Source organism: Lagenorhynchus albirostris, chromosome 5 (assembly GCF_949774975.1).
Source record: "Lagenorhynchus albirostris chromosome 5, mLagAlb1.1, whole genome shotgun sequence".
NCBI classification, from domain to species: domain Eukaryota; kingdom Metazoa; phylum Chordata; class Mammalia; order Artiodactyla; family Delphinidae; genus Lagenorhynchus; species Lagenorhynchus albirostris.
Window position 1 is genome coordinate 27,969,277 of NC_083099.1, and position 18,264 is coordinate 27,987,540.

Consider the following 18,264-nt stretch of genomic DNA (forward strand, 5'->3'; position numbering starts at 1 on the left):
CCTCCTGACAGAGCCTGGAGCTTAGCCATCTACAACCCAGCGCTGTGAGTCCCAGAAATGACCTGCTATAATAATTACAAGGGTGATCATGTTAAAAATGATAGGAGCACTTAATTAACGTAGGCGATGTGTCTGATGCTGTTGGAAGATGTTACCAAATTAACTCATTTAGTTGTCGTAACAACCCTATGAGGTAGAACTTTGTCCCTGTGTTACAACTGAAGAAATTGAGACACCAAGAAGTCAAGTAACTCTTCTAAGGTCAGCCAGCTAGAAAGCAGCAGTGCCAGGATCTAAAACCACAAGAGTGTGGCCCCAGAGCCCACGGCCAGTGCGTCAGGCTAGGCAACCTCTCGTGGGGCAGAGTGGCGGGTGGGTGCAGACGCGGGCCAGGCCAGAGGCAGCAGATCCGAAGTGCTGGGAAGAGGTCAGCAGTGAGCCAGGGAGGTGGTGTCAGAGTCAGGGAGGCCTCCAAGGCCGGACTGCTGCCCCTGTGGGAGAAGCAGCCGAGCAGGTCAGGGCCCAAGGGGCACCCAGGGTAAATACTAGTCACTGGGAACAGACACCCCCCCCATCCCAACTGGGACAAAGTCTGCCAAACAGGGCACAGGTCTGGTACCGCCAGGTGCTCCTGCCCTGAGGACCAGGGAGAAAGCTGAGGGATCAGGCAGCTGCCCAGCATCGTGGGAACACCAGGGGCTTCTGAGACCTCCTATTTCAGCACCCCTGTCGGGCCCCTCTCCACTGTGCTGGTCCCTGCCCCAGCCTGTCTCCTTGTGGTCCTACACACCGGCTGCTCCCCGCCAAGCTGGGGGCTGGCGCCTCAACTGGAGCCCTTCACCAAGGAGCCTGAGCTAGGAACTCGCACAGCTGCAACCTTAGGCAAGTTACTTACACTCTGTCCCTCGGTTTTCTCTTCTGTAAAAGTGGGGACAGTGGCAGCATTTGACTTGTGGTGGTCATGATAGGCTACATTTATTTGCTTGGCCCAGTGTCTGGCCCATAGAGAGCATTCAATAAACATCAGGGAGTTACCATCACCAGCATCCTTCGCAGTCCATCTCACGTCCCTCCTCCTGCAGGAAGCCCTCCTGCCTCTCCAGAGTCTTTCCTGAGCTTATGCCCTGCAAACTGGCTGGTTCCACAGATGACAGCTCAACGGAACTCAGCCCCTCGCCACTCCGTCCTCGGGGCGCTCTCACGCCCATCTGCCAGCTGGTCTCAGCTCCCCCATTCCACCTTGGGGGGCAGCCTCCTGCAGCCATGCTGTAGGACGACAAGCCCCGCATGCTGCTGACCCAATGATGAAGGAAAATTAAGCTCCTCAAAGACATTTCCCCAAATATTCAGGAGATGCTTGTTCACTGAATAGACTGCGCAGCAGATACCAAATTGCTGGGAACTCGGCATGAAACGGTTTCTCCCTCTGGTCTTTAAACCCAGAAGTGCTCTCCATCCTAAAGCCTAGCCCCTCTCTGGGTTCCTCCTGTTTTGGTGGATTTATCCTTGGAAAGAAAAACCTGTTAAGGACACATGACATGAGAAAGGGCCCATTTTTCCTGAGCCCAGAGGAGAATGATCCAGGAGGAGGAAAGTGGACAGGCCACCGGTGCTGGCCACCCTTCCCCCAGTACACACAGAGGGTCAGATCCGGGAGACTTGCACGTCTAGTCAGTACTCCCAGAGCACCTCCAATGTGCCTGGTCCTCAGAGCTGGGGAGACGGAGATGAATGAGCCCCAGCGCCTGGCTTTGGGGCTCGTGGGGTGTGTGTGGGGGAGGGGCAGACAGACAGAGGACTACAGTATACAAGGCTAAGTGGGAGCACAGGGGCAGCCGGGGGCATCTCACTCAGCCTGGGGGCATTGCAGAAAGCTTCCCGGTTGAGGCAATGACAAAATGGGGTCTTGAAGGCCAAGTAGGTATCAGCTAAGGGAAGTGATAGGGACAAGCATATCCCAGGTGAGGACCAGAAGTTGCAAAGCTGTAAAGCACAGAGGTGTGGAAAACCAAGAAGGTGCCAAGTTCTGCAAGCAACACGTGTGACTGGAGCGCAGAATGTGTGACGTGTGCGGTGCGGGGGGAAGGGGAGTGGGGAGGAGCTCCCGTTGGCTGCCTGACATCTGGGGGCGTCTGTCTTTGTATCCAGAGCACTAAGCACAGTGCTGGGCACACAGTGGATGCTCTTCAGCACAGAATGATGAAGGAACAAGCGCAGGGGCTGCAGGGCGAGGCGGTGGGGAGCACAGGGGCCCCGCGTGACCCCGAGGCCCCCGGACCCTCCCCTCCCCACAGGCGCGCCATGCAGGCTCGCTGGAAGGCCGCACGGTCCAGCAGGCCCACAGCCCTTTCTGCTGACCGCAGTGAAGTTCACCAGCCAGAAAAGCCCAGCGGACGCTGCATAACTCGCACAGGACAAACTGAGGGCTCCAGAAGCTCGGAGGAGAGGAGAGGGGAAGCAGACGGGAAAGAGCTGCAGGGCCGGTGGGGGCGGGAAGGCCACGCAGGCGGGGCTGGCATGGCCACAAAGGCCCAAAGGCAGAGCTGTGTGGGGTGGCATTTGGCCTCCCCATTTACCAGCGGGGAGCAGGGTCAGAGGCGCTGAGGCATGTGCCCGAGGGCACGGCTTGGGAAAGGGTGAAGCTGGGATTTGGCATCCAGACGACAGCTAAAAACTAGAATTCTGCCCCACTCCCCGCCCAGCTAGTCCAGGCGGCTGGGTGGGTCTGCGGGGGTCTCCGGGCTGAGGGGTTAACGGGGGCTTCGGTGTCTCAGGGTCCGCACGACCCTTCAGAACAACGTGCTCCACTGGCATCCCCGGGCCATGGGGGTGCTGCCACCTGGCCGCTTGGCCCTCACAGGCCCACGTCCTCACGGGCTGAGGTCGCACCCCAATGCCCGGCACCCTGTGTCCCCGTGTCCCACCACCACAGGGAGGCTGGGGCTGCACTCAGTCCAGGGGTGAGGGGCAGGGCTGCCGCCCGGCCCGCAGCTTCCTCGAGGGGCAGAGAGGAGGAAGCGGCTTTATCTTTGGATTCTTCTTCTCAGTCCTGGGGGCCATTCCGATTTCCCTAGGGCCGGGCAGTCCCCCCCGAAGTTGAGGAGGAGCTTCCCAGCCTCAGGCCGGCATCTGCATGCCCATCGGGAAAGTCACCCTGGCCATCACCCCAATGCGGAGGGTCGTCTTCTGGACACTCTGGGGCTCCCCAAAGTGAGGCTCTCAGACTCCCCAAAGGCTGGCAGCCAGCTCCGCATCCTGATTCAGCTGCTCCCTCGGCCCATGCCTGGAGGAGGGGCTCCTGCAAGCCCCCCACACCCCGGGCTGCTCAGGCTCAACCCCGCACACGGGACCCCCGCCAGCCCGCCCTGCCCCTCTCTCCTCGGCCTCCCCCGCCAGCTCCAACATCCCTTTACCTCAAATCCCAGGCCAAGACCTCGTGGCACATCTCCCTCCGTGGCTGGCTCTGCCCTCTGCCTGGGCCCCCCTCACTGGCGCCGCCCTCCCGCCACTCCAGCGCGGCCACCCCTCAACCGAGCCCGGGCGCAGTGCTCCTCCTGGAAACCGCCCCGGAGCCTGAAGCTCTCCCCACGGGCCCTCCCTGAGCTGCCCGGCATCACGTCCCCGGCGCCCAGAGCCTCTCTCCCACTGATTCCTAGTACAGCGTCCTTGGGGGCAGGGGCGGTGCCCAATTCGTAGGGCCTCACGGAGTCTGCCAGGAAATGCTGTCTGCCCGCACTGCCTCTTCACTCTCCCCGGCCTGTGAAAACACTCCCTCTAGGAGGCACGGCCGCCCTGCGCCCCAGGCTCCCGAAGCCACCCCTTCGTTCCCGGCCTCTCCTGCTCCCCAGGCCTCCTTCCACTGAGCCGCCTTGCCTGCATCTACGAAGTGCCGCCAGGTGGCAGGTGGCAGCCAGAGTGCTTTGCAGCCGCTATTCCGCCGATTCATCATAGCCACCTCGTGGAGAAGGCTCTGTTTAGCCCCTGAGGTCCCCGAGGTTCCATGGTTGTCCATGCCACGCATCGCCGCCTGCAAGTGACCACGAGCTCCCGGCTCAGCCACATGGCCACGCTGCCTCTTCTCCCTTCAAAGCTAGGAGCTGGGAGTTGTTTTACTGTCACATTTCCCCGCGGGGGTGGGGCTGGGGGCTACAGGCGGGGCTTCATTTTCCTTATCTCGGGGTCACCCTGGAGCCCTGGCATAGCTTTCCGCACAGAAACGCTTCCGGCGTCTGCCGTCTGCATTCCCCAAATGCAGGGGTGACCCTGGGAGTTGGCTGGGATTCTGCTTGGGTGGCGGGTAGGCTGAAGTGCTGTGAGCCACACAGAGAAGTGGGGTGGTGGCCCTCACAAGGGAGATACCATGTGGGCACCAGCCCAGAGGAGGAGTGGGTGACCGTAAGGGGGTCCTTCCCTGTCAGCCACACTCCCGAGCACTGAGCCCCCTGTAGCTCCCAGGGCCCAGCTCCCTGACCATCCCTGCCTTCGGGCTGGGGATGCCACACCCCGTCCCCAGAACTCCCTGATGGCATCAAGGCAGAGGTTCTCATACTGTCTTTCTCCCGAGCGGAGGCAACCGGGGCACAGCTTCACAGGTTGTCCCTCAGCGCTGCCCCAGCCCAGAGCTGCTGCCTCGTGGAACCTATGGCTTCACACCAGCGCAGCAGGTAAGCGGCCCAGGAGAAGGGCAGGGGTGGTGACAGACAGCAAAGGGAAGGCCTGGATGCCGGGGGCAGGCCTCCCTTTGTGTCAGCAACCCCCTGCCTATGAGATGGATGCTTCTCACCAGGGCTGAATGGTTAAACTCCAGCCCCCCGCATCCTACCTGACCCACTATCTCAACTGCTTCACCCTACAATAGCAGAAAGAGGGACTCAGGAGACAAATGGACACCCCAAACTCATGTGTAGGCAGAGGCCAGGTCGATAAATGAGAGAAGGGGACAGGGACAGGCAATAGGGAGCAGTGGAGCCTGTGGTAAACAGGAGGCCACTGGTACCTTCCACCACCTGACCGCCATGACAGAAGCATATCTGCAACGGGGCTTCCAGACAGTCAAAATTTTTAAAGGGTAGCCAGAAATCTGAATTTTTATGTGAAAATGATTTTTTACATGTTGGCTACCAATTAAAAAGTTTTACACATTATATAAGCCAAATAAATCACCTCCCTGGGGTGGGGGGCGGGCAGCCTATAAGGGCACCTGCTGCTACCCTGCCACCTCGAGCATGCCAGCATTGAGTGGTGTGGCCACTCCGAGGCAGACGACCCTTGGCACTGCCTTGGCCTGGCCTAGCTTCGGCCGCAAAGAGGTGTGAGGTTAAAGGAAGTGGCAGTGACACTGCGGAGCAGCTGCAGGGCTTACTCAGCCTGGAAACTTTCCGGTCTAGCCGTCTTTAGCTGGGGGAGAGCACACAGCCACCCCAGGAGCACGGCAGAGCCCTCGGAGGAAGAGGGCAGAAAGGCACATTCAAAAATGACCACTGCTTTGATTTGTTTCCATCGTTTGTATTCAAAAGGTTAAACATCATAAATGAAAAATGTGAAAAATTTTATGTTCGACCCAAAATGAGAAAGAAACAGGATCTAGGCCCTTCCCTGAGGTGAGGAGAGGTGACCCAATCCCCATTCGAAACGAGTAAGCAGACTGCAGAGAGAAGGGCTGGGGCAAAACAAAAGGGAAACTTCCTGAACACGAGGCGCAATGAGCGGCCGGGGAGGTGTGGGGTTTTCCTCAGCAAAGGGAAAGTCCAGGGAAGCAGGACCAGGGTGGGAGGGTCCAGCCGCCTTGTTGTGGAGGCTTGAACCAGGCTGGAGGTGGGGAGGGCTGTCTTCTCAGGGACCCTGCCAAACTCCGGAAGGGGAGGAGGCCATTATTCACATCTCTCTCCCCAAACCCTATAGAGTGGCTGCATCTTTCCTGCCCTCCTACCCAGCCTGGCCAGGCCAGACAGCGAGTCCTGGATGCAGAGGGGGCAAAGGGCAGAGTGGGCAGACCTACTCCGTTCCCAAGGGGCAGGAGACATCTAGAAGCTGCCATTGGCCAGGGGACCGGCCGCCCACCTCTCTTTTTTCTATATACAGCACTTTTATAAGAAGTCATGAATCAAAGCATTTGCCCCTCTGCTGGGAATGTGACGTCAGGCAAATCACTCAACCCGGGTGTGCACCTCCGTTTCCTCATCTGTTATCTACGTCCTCACCTCACAGCGTTTTTCTGTGGACAGAAGGAGCCAATACACGCAAGTGCTTAGAACAGTGCCTGGCACAGAAAGTGTTACTATTACTGTCATCATCGTCGTCATCCTCATAAGTATGTTGTGGGAACTCTCTCCAACATCCACTCCACCAAATTGCACAGAAGGGTTCCTGGGGCCACACAAGGCTACTTTCCAGGCTGCTCCAGAGCACTCAGGACCGGGGGCAGGAGGGGAAGGAAGCGGCTGCTTTTGAATCACCACCTTCAGCCCGAGAGGCGCACAGCGCAGCCTCCTCTATAGGGAGACCTCAGCCACCCAGCGGGATGAAGGATCACTGCTCCTGCCGCTGGGCCACCCCAGGGTTCAGCAAGGAAGCACATTCTATTCCGGGACGATCTGAGGAATGATCACCACCCACAGTCCGTGCTGGCTTGTTTCGGGGGTGCAGAGAAAGGAGAAACTGTGGAGCTCCATGCTATCGGGCTGGGGGGGGGGCGGGCGGGGGACGAGCCCAAGTAGGGTAAAGCTGGAGGCAGAGCAGATGTCAGGAGCGTGGAAATGAATCCAACGGACCCAGTTTTGAATCCTGGTTGTGCCACTTACTAGCTGTGTGACCTCGGACAAATTACGTATAAACCTCTCCGTGCAAAACTATCCTTGGTGAATGGGTAGCAGCAATCAGCTGGAGGTGGAATCAGGCCCAGTGCTGTGGCCAGGGCCGATCATTAGAATGCCTGTTTATCATGTCCTGACCACATGCCACACTTCCCTGACCAGCACCTCAGACTAGGTGAGGTCACTGCTCTAGTTCCCTAGACACCCAGCTGTCTGTCTTGACAGCACTTTGCATGCTGCACTCAGTTGCCTAATTGTTTATGATGTAATGTGTCTTCCCCACCAGACTGTCAGCTCCAGGAGGCCAGGGCCCATCCTCCGTTTTATTCTCCGCTGTATCTCTGGAGCCCAGCGCATGCCTGACACCAAGAAGATGCTCAATAAATATCTTGATCTGCATCAGCTCTAATCCTCACAGCTACTCTGAACACTGTCCTAACACAAAGGAAAAAAGATTAACACTTGAGTTTGCTCTGGTCATTGGGAAAGCCCGACTTAAGACTCTGACCTGGCTTGGAACAGTGACAGTAACCACCCCACAGCTCCTGCTGTGGGTCCTGCAGAAGGTCACGGTGTGGGTCTGGGGTGCATGCCTCTTGCTCAGACAAGCTCTTTATTGGCTCTTTTCAGGAGTAAAAGGGTAGGCTCCCAGCCTTGTCTCCATGTCTTTACTCCTCTATAGTCAAAAGTAATGGAAATTGGGAGTTTTCAGAAGTTCTGGGGGCAAGTGCCCAGAAAAATTGGTCCCTGGAAAATGGCAGTCAACTAGGCTTGAGGAGACAGAGAGCCGGGGAGAAAGTCTCCAAGGGTGTGAGCAGCAAGGGAAGGGTGTCTGACGCTCAGTTTCAACTTCTGCCCCGTTCTAAGCTACGGGCAGCCCCCTTTCTCAGAGGCCCTTGGTGACAGCCTGTTACGTACAATAGCCGTGGCTCCGCGGGGCTTAGGGAGTGAGGAAGCCACGCCTATGGTACCCACGCGAAGTGTGGCAGCTGAGCCCGGAGCTCAGATGGCCTGCCGGCATGGTCCCCACCTGCAGTCCCCAGAAACACTGCAGATGGGGACGGTTTCCATCAACGACTGCGTAATCTTCAAAGAAAAATAAATGATACACTCAGAAAACCTGCACAGGGAGAAACTCTTTGGGGAAGAATGAAGATCTATTGGGGCGAGCACCTCTCCATGTCCACATATGTGGGATGAGGGCCTGGCCCCGCATGGACGGGCTAGAGGAGAAAGGGGGGTGGGGATGCCTGAGACATGTGTCACAGCAGCACTGTCCCTATTACAGACACCGCTAAGGAGGCCCACGGCAGATGGGGACTTGCCCAAGGTCACACAGAGGACAGGTAGGGGGGGGCAGAGACTCAGCAGGGGGGCCCTCTGGCCTGCAGCCCGGGCCCCTTCCCACTCTCCTGTGGGTCTTCTGAGGAAGAGAGGGAGGGCTGAGGTTCCGAGGCCCCTCTGGCTGCCAATCGCTGGTGGTGCCAGACCCTGCCTGGGGCCCTCTCCTTCCTCCTTCCACACAGAGGCTCTCCCAGCCTCCACCCAGCTTTCCTATCCACACACACCAGCCCTAAGGAGAAAACAGCCCCTGTTGAGTGCTTTATTAGAATGGTTATTTGGTGGAAGTGCTAAGTGAGCTGCTCCCACTCCCCTTTTCCATCCCTCCAGCCATCCCCAGTTTGAGCCCAGAAGTAAAACAAAGGCTTTGTTTCTTTATTTTGATTTCCTGCTTAAAATCTCAAACATGCAGGAAACACCCACCCAGCCCCAGATAAGTGGACTGGGGCCACTGCGGGCAGGCAGGGCCGGGGGTCACTGAGTGGGGTGGCCCGGAAGGCTCTGATGCCAGCTGACCTTCGCTCCCGGGAGCGCCAGCAGGCCACCGGGGCCTGACTTCCTTTGCGGGAAGAGAATGGGTGTGCGGAGCGTATGGGGAGTGCTAGGCCTTTTTGACTCTGTCGCCCGGGGAATCTCAACCTGAGGAATGTGGGTGTGGAGGGACCACCGAGAAGACACGTCTCCTACAAGTTAGTATTTAATATATGCCCCCGAGGCTTTGGGACCGTGGCTCCACCCTTTCCCATCATCTCCAGTTACAATAAAGCAGGCATTGAAAGAAGAACATGATAGATGCTATTTTTGGGCTGCTGAGCCTCCTTGTGAGAGAATGGTACTCGCCAAGAAAGATGCATTTGCCTCCGCCTCTTCCCCGGGACCTCCATTCCCAGCGGATTTAAAATATAAAGGGGTGAATTGGGCGGTCATCTAAAAGGGGGAATTTTCAAGAAGGTGTGTTAAAGTTCTAAAGGCTAAAAAGAAGAAGAAGAAAAAAAACTGGAACTGAGTTAAAATGAATTTTGCTCTTGAAGTGAATATATAATATGCTTTGGGGAGGCAAGAACCTGTCCCCAGGCCCCCCTAAAAATAGTCAGCCCTAAGCGGAGAGTGGGCCTCCCCAACTCCAGCGCATCTTCAGCGATCTCCACACAGCACCACATGCCTACAAATATTTGTACTTTGAATCTGGGTAGTTAGGATACTAGGGACGGCCTAACACACAGTATGTATAGCAGATTCTTTTTAAACCAAAGCTTTTCTTTAAAAAGTAGGCCGTCAACATAACATGTATGTGTATTTTTGCATAAACCAATAGGAATGGACTTTAGAATATGCTTAGTTGCCTTCATTGGTACAGTCTCTGACCGCTTCTACTGCAAGACAAACCCCAACAAAGCAGGTCCTTCTGAGGTCTTTGGGGTCCCAGCCTTTGCTGGCTTTTGCAGCATCTCCATGGAGTCAGGGGAAAGGACGCAGGCAGTGTTATCCTTTGTCGGCAACTCGGGAATGGAAAACATCTCAACTCATTCTCACCACTTAGTAAAGAAAACTCAGGGACGCCTCAGATCTCCGTGTTCTATTACGAAACTCATTCACATCTCTGTCCCCGGTTTGAACTCCTTGACTCCTTGAAAATGGAATCTGCCTGGGTAGGCAAGGCTTTTCCAGAAGGTTTTTCATCTTTTCTGCGCAGCTTTAGATAGTGGTGCTTTGCTAACTGCCCTAAGTCAAGCCCAAGCTACCTGCAAATGGGCCACGTCAGGCTCCAGCTCGGGAGTGGGGTCAGGCGGGGGCGGGGCGGGTAGCAGGAGGCTGCAAACAGCTGGGGGAGAAGCCTTCTCCTGTCTCCTGTAGTCAAGGAGAGCTTCCCCCTCTGCAGCTGGAGAGCTTGGCAGAGGGGAGGACCTGGGACCACACACCTGGGACACCATCTTTCTGTGAGAGCCGAGGAAAGGGAGGGCTGGCAAGGCCACGTTAGGGGTTACAAAGGTACTACGTTGCACTCTGGTCTTCCTTCCTGTAAAGCGGTCCTGCACTTTAGACCAGAAATGTATTTTGCTCAAGATTGTTGACGATGAGCGGCTTCACAAGTCGGTGTCATCTAATGATAAAAAGAAAATCATGGGGTTTTCTTCTCTCTTTTCCAAATATATACATTTACCATTTAAATTACAGTTCGCTTTGGGCAGCTCTGACTAAATGATGCTCCACAGCCTGGCCTGAAGCCACAGTGGTCAAGGCAAGTATGTATTCGGATAGAGGAACTTTTTGAAAAAGGTTCAATCCCGAGATGCACACTCATTCCTCCCCGGGGTGAGTTCAGGCAGCAAAAGGATCTATCGACAACCTTGATGAAGACCCAGGTGGCATTTTCAGTGAATTCGCTGGGGACGTGGAGGTAAAAGAGCCAAGACACGGAAACTTGGGAGCAAGGCTCTAAAAGCCAGCCGGAGGCTGAGGGCAGGCCCAGCCAGCCAGGCCTCCTGACCAAGGATGCGCTGAAGCCCTGCCAAAGGGATCAGGGGCCGGCAAAACGGTCGCATCTGCTCATTTGGGGTAACGGGTACGTGGTGCTTGTTATATATTATCCTTCATCTTTTTATATTTTTGAAAATTAAAAAATATACCAAGTGCACAAATGATGGAGGGGTTCCTGGTTGACAGTGAGATTAACGAGAGTCGGGGAAAACCACTTCCATCTAGGCTCCCTCTGCCTTTCTTGCCAACCAGCCACGCCTGCACGTCCGTGGCTTCTGCTGCTTCACAGCGTCGCTGTGCATGAACTGCTCTGTCCCCTCTCCTCACGAGGCCTTCGCTCCACTGCAGCACTGATTACATATGGCCAGAACCCTGTGGGCCATGTCCCATGAGCACCAGGAGAGAAGGGGCGTGTCATCAAATGACCAAAGTCATCAGTCCTGGGAGCAGCACCGAGTAACAGACGGAGCATGTGCTCCAGGACCAGAGAGACCTTGGTGAGACTCCTTCCAGGCTCTGCTCCTCTCAGGCCATGGCCGTGGGGATGCCTACTTAACCACCCTGAGCCCCCATTTCCACATCTGTAAGAGGCTAACAGCAAAACTGCTGTGAGGCTTAGAGATGGTCAATGCGGAACATCTACCCCAGGCCAGCCCACAAGTCTTCACTGAAGGAAGGGAAGGAAGAGACGGGAAGGAGGGAGCGGAGAGAGGGTAGACCTCCAGAGAGGCCGTCTTTAAGCCATGCCACCTGAGGAGCAGTTGGAGAAAGCACAGGCTGCTTGTGCTGGAGAAAAGCATGATTGTCAAGGTTCACGTGGCACAGATCCAGCGGGACGGGTTAAAGGGAGAAAGAAAAGAACTTTGCCAGGATAAGTGAATCCCCAAATGGGGTAAACTGATTTAAGGGGCGTCAAGCACCCTGCCTCTGAAAGCGTCCAGCTAAGACCTGCCCCTCACAGGCTGCACCAGAGGGACCCCCTGTTGAAAGTTTCCCAGCCTCTACTCAAGGGGTCACTTTCCCATTTGGGCCGTATTTGTCTACTACTGAACTATTACTGGTTTAATCTTTACCTTAAAATCACCATACTTTTTAACTTAAAATTCTTACTCAGCCTTAATCTGAGTAAAATAGCCAGTAAAAAAAAAAAGGGTTTGATGTCATACCTGTATTTTTATAGTACACAGAAGTGTGTGTATATATACATATATATATAACTATTAAGATGTGTCCCACCTGAAACCATCTCCCTCATCACTATGAGAAATGTGCTCTCCTGGGTCTGAATTGAGACTGAATATGCTCCAGGGGCCCCTTCTGGGTCTATGATTCTGTTATCTGAAGGCTGCTTGAATACTGATAATGCTCTTAATTCTTACGGCCCTTTCTGGTCTCCCAAGCATGTTCTCATCTGTGTGTTTCATCTAATCCCCATGACAACCCTGAGGGCGGGGCAGAGAAGTCGCAGACAGAGCCTGGGCCCCTGCAGCACAGGACTCTCCCAAGGCCCTGTCAACGGTCACAGAGGACCTGAATCACAGCGCTGAACTCTCCATACCCCCTCCCTCCTTCTACTGCCACGCACTGCACAGCCAAATCCCTTCCTGGTACCGTCCAAACTCTCATTAGCAACACAACCCAGATCCAAATCACGATGTTTTATCCATTTAGGTGGCCAGATGCCAGGTTCCGTAGGTGAAAATATGCCTCTCTGAGACCCAGAATGTTATTTCACAACCAATGATGACCCACACTGTCATTTGGCCATCTGGCCATCAACAGGTTCCACCGAGTAAAGCTATCAAAAATACTAAAGGAGGGATTCCCTGGTGGCGCAGTGGTTAAGAATCCACCTGCCAATGCAGGGGACACGGGTTCGAGCCCTGGTCCGGGAAGATCCCACATGTCGCGGAGCAACTAAGCCCGTGTGCCACAACTACCGAGCCTGCGCTCTAGAGCCCATGAGCCACAAGTACTGAAGCCCACACACCTAGAGCCCATGCTCCGCAACAAGAGAAGCCACCAGAATGAGAAGTCCGCGCACCGCAACAAAGTGTAGCCCCCGCTCGCCACAACTAGAGAAAGCCCGCACACGGCAATGAAGACCCAACGCAGCCAAAAATAAATACATATAATTAATTTTAAAAATACTAAAGGACAATGATAGCGACATTAAAAAACTAAATACACACTGCTACTTCATGACCCCTACAAGGGGGATGGCTGCAGAAAGCTGCCATGGATCATACCAAGGGGCTACAGGCCCTTGGCTCAGTGGTGGAGCTCAGTGGAAGGCCAGGGGAATCTCAGAACAGGCGGGACCAGCCTCATTATGCGCAGCAGGAACGCTACCTAGAAGACTGGAGATGGGCACCAAGGGGATGCATGGCAGACACCAGGGAGTGCAGTATGGCTGTCACCTCGGCCTAGACAACGTCCTCTGCTGCCTGAAGCAGGAGGTGGTGGCACTGCCCTCCCAGTCAGAGTTCCACAGGACAGACCCACTAGCTGATTGCATGGATTTCCACCCACAGCTGAGAACTGACATCCGTCCCGCTCTACTTCCACTCTTGACACCGGCTCTACCACGACAGCCTGCTGGCCTGGCTGGGAGGGCAGAGCCCCAGGGTAGGTCCTCAGTGAACAGTAGTGAAGCAAGGGATCTACCCTGGGATCCAGGGCTCATTTTTAGAGATCCACACATCTCCCAGACTGAATGCCCAACTTCATACATCCAAGGAACTTTTCTTTGGGCCTCTCACTGGCATGTTAAAGAGGCAGTGGCCCAAGAAGGTAAAAATCATTGCTCTGAACACTCAGCCCTCTTGGCTGCCTGTCCCGTGCAAGAACTTGCTGGAAGTGGCACTAATATCCCATCCCTGTGGCCAGAGACTTCACAAAAGCTGAGAACATCTTTGGGAGATCTAAGCTCTCCTTAATCCACTATGACTTGGGTTACGTTATTTGCAGCCAAAAGCACCCGCACTGATCCGGTACCACAGGGCCCAGTGGCATCACCCAAGACGGTGAGGGGTGGCAAGGCCTCAGAGTCCAGCAACAAAATTCCTCTCAAAGCTCGACCTCTCTGCTCAGCCTCTAGACCATGCATAGCTGCCAGATGCCCCGGGCACAGGGTGCTCACCCAGTTCCTTCCTTTTTCCCATCCCCAGACAAAGGTAACTTTACCTCCTAGCCAGCCAGATACCTGCCCCCGGCCAGGTAAGTACAGAGCCTCTGGAACTCAATGCACACTCTTTGGACACTTGAGAACATCCCAGCTTTGCACAAGAACGTGTTCCCAATTCGTTCACATGTGTATGGTTTGTGCAAACTACGTGATGCTCATGAGCAGGTATGTTTTCAATCGCTTGTGGGGAGGCACGCTCCATATGGGGGGACTTCATTGGTAGACAATGATGACACCAGATGTGAAATAGGAAATGGAGGCCACATTTCCCCAAGAAGTCACTTGATGCAGCAGGCTGGTCACCATGTGAATCAGGCTGATGTTAGGACCAGGCACCCCAGGAGCTAGTTCAGTCCATCAGAGCCCAGAAGTCCTCCCTGGTGCCAGGTGATCACTCAAGCTCAGGAACCAACCCCAGGGATAATGGACTTGCCTCTCTATAAGCAGCTCAGATCAAATGAAAGTGTGAAATACCTGCGGTTAGAGCTAATAAAAGTTATACCTGTCACAAAGATGTCTTAGGTAGGTGAAAACATAAGTAGTGGCAAATACAAACAGAGCTGGCGGCCCTGGAAGGCTGTCACTGCCCCACCAGGGTTCAGCAGAGGGCCACACTGCCCCCCCCTAAGGAAATGTTGAGGCGGGGGGCAGCTTCTATCAGAGCACCCGGCTTATGCAACCTCCACCCGCACCCCCAAAGAGGCTGGCAGACTCTGCGCCTCGAAAACCCCAGAGCATTAAAGCTCCAACCTTCCTGACCTAGCAGAGAAAGGACAAACTACACCTTAAACCACAGACAGAAAAGCTAATTGGCTGGGAGTGAGAACAGACTGGGGGTCAAAACCATGAATGTTTTCATGGAACATTTTCAGCCCCAGTCAGCAGGCACATGCGATTTACAGGAAATTAGGAGACTTACAAAAACGTTAGCCAGCTCAAGTTTCTTTCCTGGGAAGAAAAGTAGGAGAAACTCTAAGAACTGTTTTGGTGAAAGTGCTTTGTTCACTGCAAAGCCCCTGACACGTGTCAGTTATTAATACCAGCAGCTCGCCACCCCACACTTCACCCAACCAGTGAAAGGCAATAGAGCCAAAGCCTAACACAAGCTGCACCTGGAGCCTTCAGGCCAGGTCAGCCAGACCCTCACAAGAGGGGCCTGAGGGGCTGCGGGGTCTACATCATGGACCCTAGATATGATCTTGCGCAAGGTACTCTTTCTAGCCCCTGTTCCCCATTGCACATGGGGGTCATGATAAAGCCCTTCTGCAGGAGTCTTGTCAAATGATGAGCAAGCTTATCCACGTCAAGTGCCTGGTCTGTGTCAGCCCTGCTGGCAGCTGTTATTACAGCGGAGCTTCAGGGCTTTTAGTCAGATTTCCTTATCATTCCTGCTGCCGGGGAGGTCACTCTTTTGAGGCCACAATTTTGAGCCTTGTCAGTCACCCTCTCTGGTCAGGTCCAGGATAGCGTGTGAGTCCTAAGGGGCAAGAACCATTCAAGCCCAGGGAGGGTTGCTCGGAGTAGGCGCTGGTGGGAGGAGGAGGGGCAGTCCCAGAGCTCCGGGGATCAGGGCCGGGATGAAGTGGCCCTTCTCCACCTCTCCAGCCTCGGCTCTGGCCCTGGCCAGCACAGACCTCAGTGCCAGCCACAAAGTCTAATTGGTGTCCAGTGCCCACGCTCCCGCCAGGCATCACCTCCCCTCCCCTAGGAGGCCTTCCCTGCCCTTCCACGCTGTCTGCTCCCACAGCCCCCGTGCTTCCCTCATCCCAGTACCGACCACGCTGGGCTGTCGCTCAGTTTGCACCCCTACCTTCCTCGCGGCGCGGTAACTGGCACTGTGCCCTACACTCGGTGGGCGTCCCTGCAGCTCCCGTCAATGAATGAGCCGGGCCCTGGTTGTGACCAGAGACCTAGGCCCCCGGCGCAGCAAAGGTTTATGAAGCAGCCTGCTTTTCATCTTTCAGATGAGTCTGACAACTCCCTCGGCCGATCCCTGCCCTCGTTAACGCCATTTTAAAAGGGGAAAGATCCCCCAACTCCGCCTCCATCCACCCGAGTCCCGCCGCCCACCTCCCCGCGCGTTCTCGCCAGGGCAGACAAGGAACCCAAGGGCGGTTACCATGAAAGGGGCTTTCTGTGCGGTGGGCAGGCCCTTCTCACTGGGGTCTCGATCGTCTCCGAATTCTCGATCGCACACCGTCACGCTGGAGCCTGCCGTGGGGGCAAAAGGCCACTCTCCGCCAGCCCCTGAGCGTAGTCCGCCTGTGGCGAGCGCGGCCGGGCCCGGGGCGGCCACACCTCCCCCCCGGAACAAAGCGCCCGGCCGGGTGCCCTCCCTTCCCAGCCTGCCCAGCCGACCGCTCACCGCGCGCTCCAGCCCGGCTCGGCTCCGGCCTCAGGCCGCCTCCTCCATGCCCGCACCGGCGAGAAGGGAGCGCCGCGCCCGCCGGGCCCCGCGGCAGCCGGACTGACGGCTCCCGGCCCGCGGCCTCACGGCCGCTCTGGCCTGTCCCCGCCCCGGCGCCTCCTTAAAGCGACCGCGCAGCCCGCGCGCGCCCTGGTCGCCCGGCGCGCCGCGCATTCCTTATAATGCAACAGCGGCTGCTAAAAATAGAGCGCCGCCGCCGTGGGCGCAGTGGGGGCCGGGCCCGGCGCCGCGACCCTGACACCCCGTGGGCCCCAGATTCCCAGGACGCGCGGCCCGATGCTCAGGCCATCCGCGCCGAGCGCCCCGGACCCGGCAGGGCGAGCGGACCCGGCCACGGAACCCCGCCGCCGCCTCCCCCGTGGCCCCGCGCACTTACCCAGATCCTACCCTCTGCGCGGCGGAGCTGGCTTTAAAGTGGACGCCGGATGGGAATTCGCCCGGGCCTCTTTAAGAGCCTCTGCACTCCAGCCTTTACATCTCCGCTCCCGCCCGGCCAACTTCTGAGCCTGCAGACGCCTCCCCCGACCTAGGCGATCCCAGGCCGCCACCTTAACCGCGTTCCCTTCGAATCCCGGGCCGTGTTTCTTCCTAGATCCAGTCCCCAGCGTTGCTTCCCCCAGGCCCTCTCGGTGCCAGGTTCCTGGGCCTAAAGTTCGTTCAGATGGAGGCGACGGACGGGGACGGGCGACACTCGCGATCCATTTCATTGTTTCAGTTCCTCTAACTCCTCTCCATCGGCGTCATTTTTTCCTTATTTTAAAAATTGAGATGTAATTCACATACCATAAAATTCCAGCTTTTAAAGTGGACAATTCAGTGGTTTTTAGTATAGTCACAAAGTGGCAGCCACCACTATTACCTAATTCCAGATCATTTTCATAACACCCCCCCCCTCAAACAAACAAACAAAAACCGCCGAACCCATTTGCAGTCACTCCCCATTCCCTGCGCCTTCCCCAGCCCCTGGAAACCACTAATCCACTTTCTGTCTCTATGGATTTGCCTACTCAGGACATTTCATGAAAGTGGAATCATACATGTGGTCTTTTGTGACCCAGCTTCCTTCACTTCGCAGGATGTTTTCAAGGTTCATCCACGTTGCAGCATGTAGAAATACATAACTCCTTGTCGTGACTGAATAGCATTCCATTGTGTGGATACACCACATTTTGTTTATCTTTCATCAGCTGATGGACAGATTGTACTTTTGGGCTATTATGAATAAAGCTGCTATGAACATTAGTGTACAAGTCTTTGTATGAACATTTCATTCCTTTTGGGTATATATCAATACCTAGGAGTAGACTTGTGGGTCATATGCTAGCTATGCTTAACATTTTGAGGAACCCCCGAACTGTTTTCCAAAGCAGCTGTGCTATTTTATATTCTAACCAACAATGTATGAGAATTCCATGTGTCCACATCCTCACCAATACTTGTTATCATCTCTCTTTTTTTTTTTTTTTTTTCCGGTACGCGGGCCTCTCACTGTTGTGGCCTCTCCCGCTGCGGAGCACAGGTTCCGGATGCGCAGGCTCAGCGGCCATGGCTCACGGGCCCAGCCGCTCCCCAGCATGTGGGATCTTCCCGGACCGGGGCAGGAACCCGTGTCCCCCGCACCGGCAGGCGGACTGTCAACCACTGCGCCACCAGGGAAGCCCTATCATCTCTATTTGATTACAGCCATTGTGTGTGTGGGGGGGGCATATCTCACTGTAGTTTAGATTATCAGTGTCATTTTTGAGGATGTTCTTTTTGTAGACGGACCTTGATGATGACTTGGAACCAGCTTTACACATCTGGGGAACTCATTCCCTTATCATTTTGAGAGCTTCACCCACCACCCCAGGTCTCAGGAAACTTTGCTACCCTGAGTCATTCATGCCATGGTGGTTTCAGTTGGCACCCCAGGCATCCAAGCAGCCATTTGGTGAGAGCTATTGTGCCCTCTGCAGCCATTCCCACCTGCTGCTCTGAAGGCCCCGTGGACCCCTCGGGTCCCCATGGCTCGGGGGAAG

General features: G+C 55.5%; 1 protein-coding gene across 4 annotated transcripts in view; it reads right to left on the minus strand.

The window, feature by feature from the left end:
- Positions 1 to 16,720, minus strand: part of MRAS (muscle RAS oncogene homolog) — a 56,959-nt gene extending 40,239 nt beyond the window's left edge. For 2 of the 4 annotated variants that reach the window (XM_060149771.1, XM_060149774.1), the window contains exon 1: positions 15,938 to 16,327. The gene's annotated coding sequence lies outside the window, so the exon portion shown is untranslated. Of the gene's footprint in view, positions 1 to 15,937; positions 16,328 to 16,622 lie in introns of those variants that run through there. The other 2 variants (XM_060149773.1, XM_060149772.1) reach the window with 2 other exon arrangements.
- Positions 16,721 to 18,264: the final 1,544 nt, after the last annotated feature.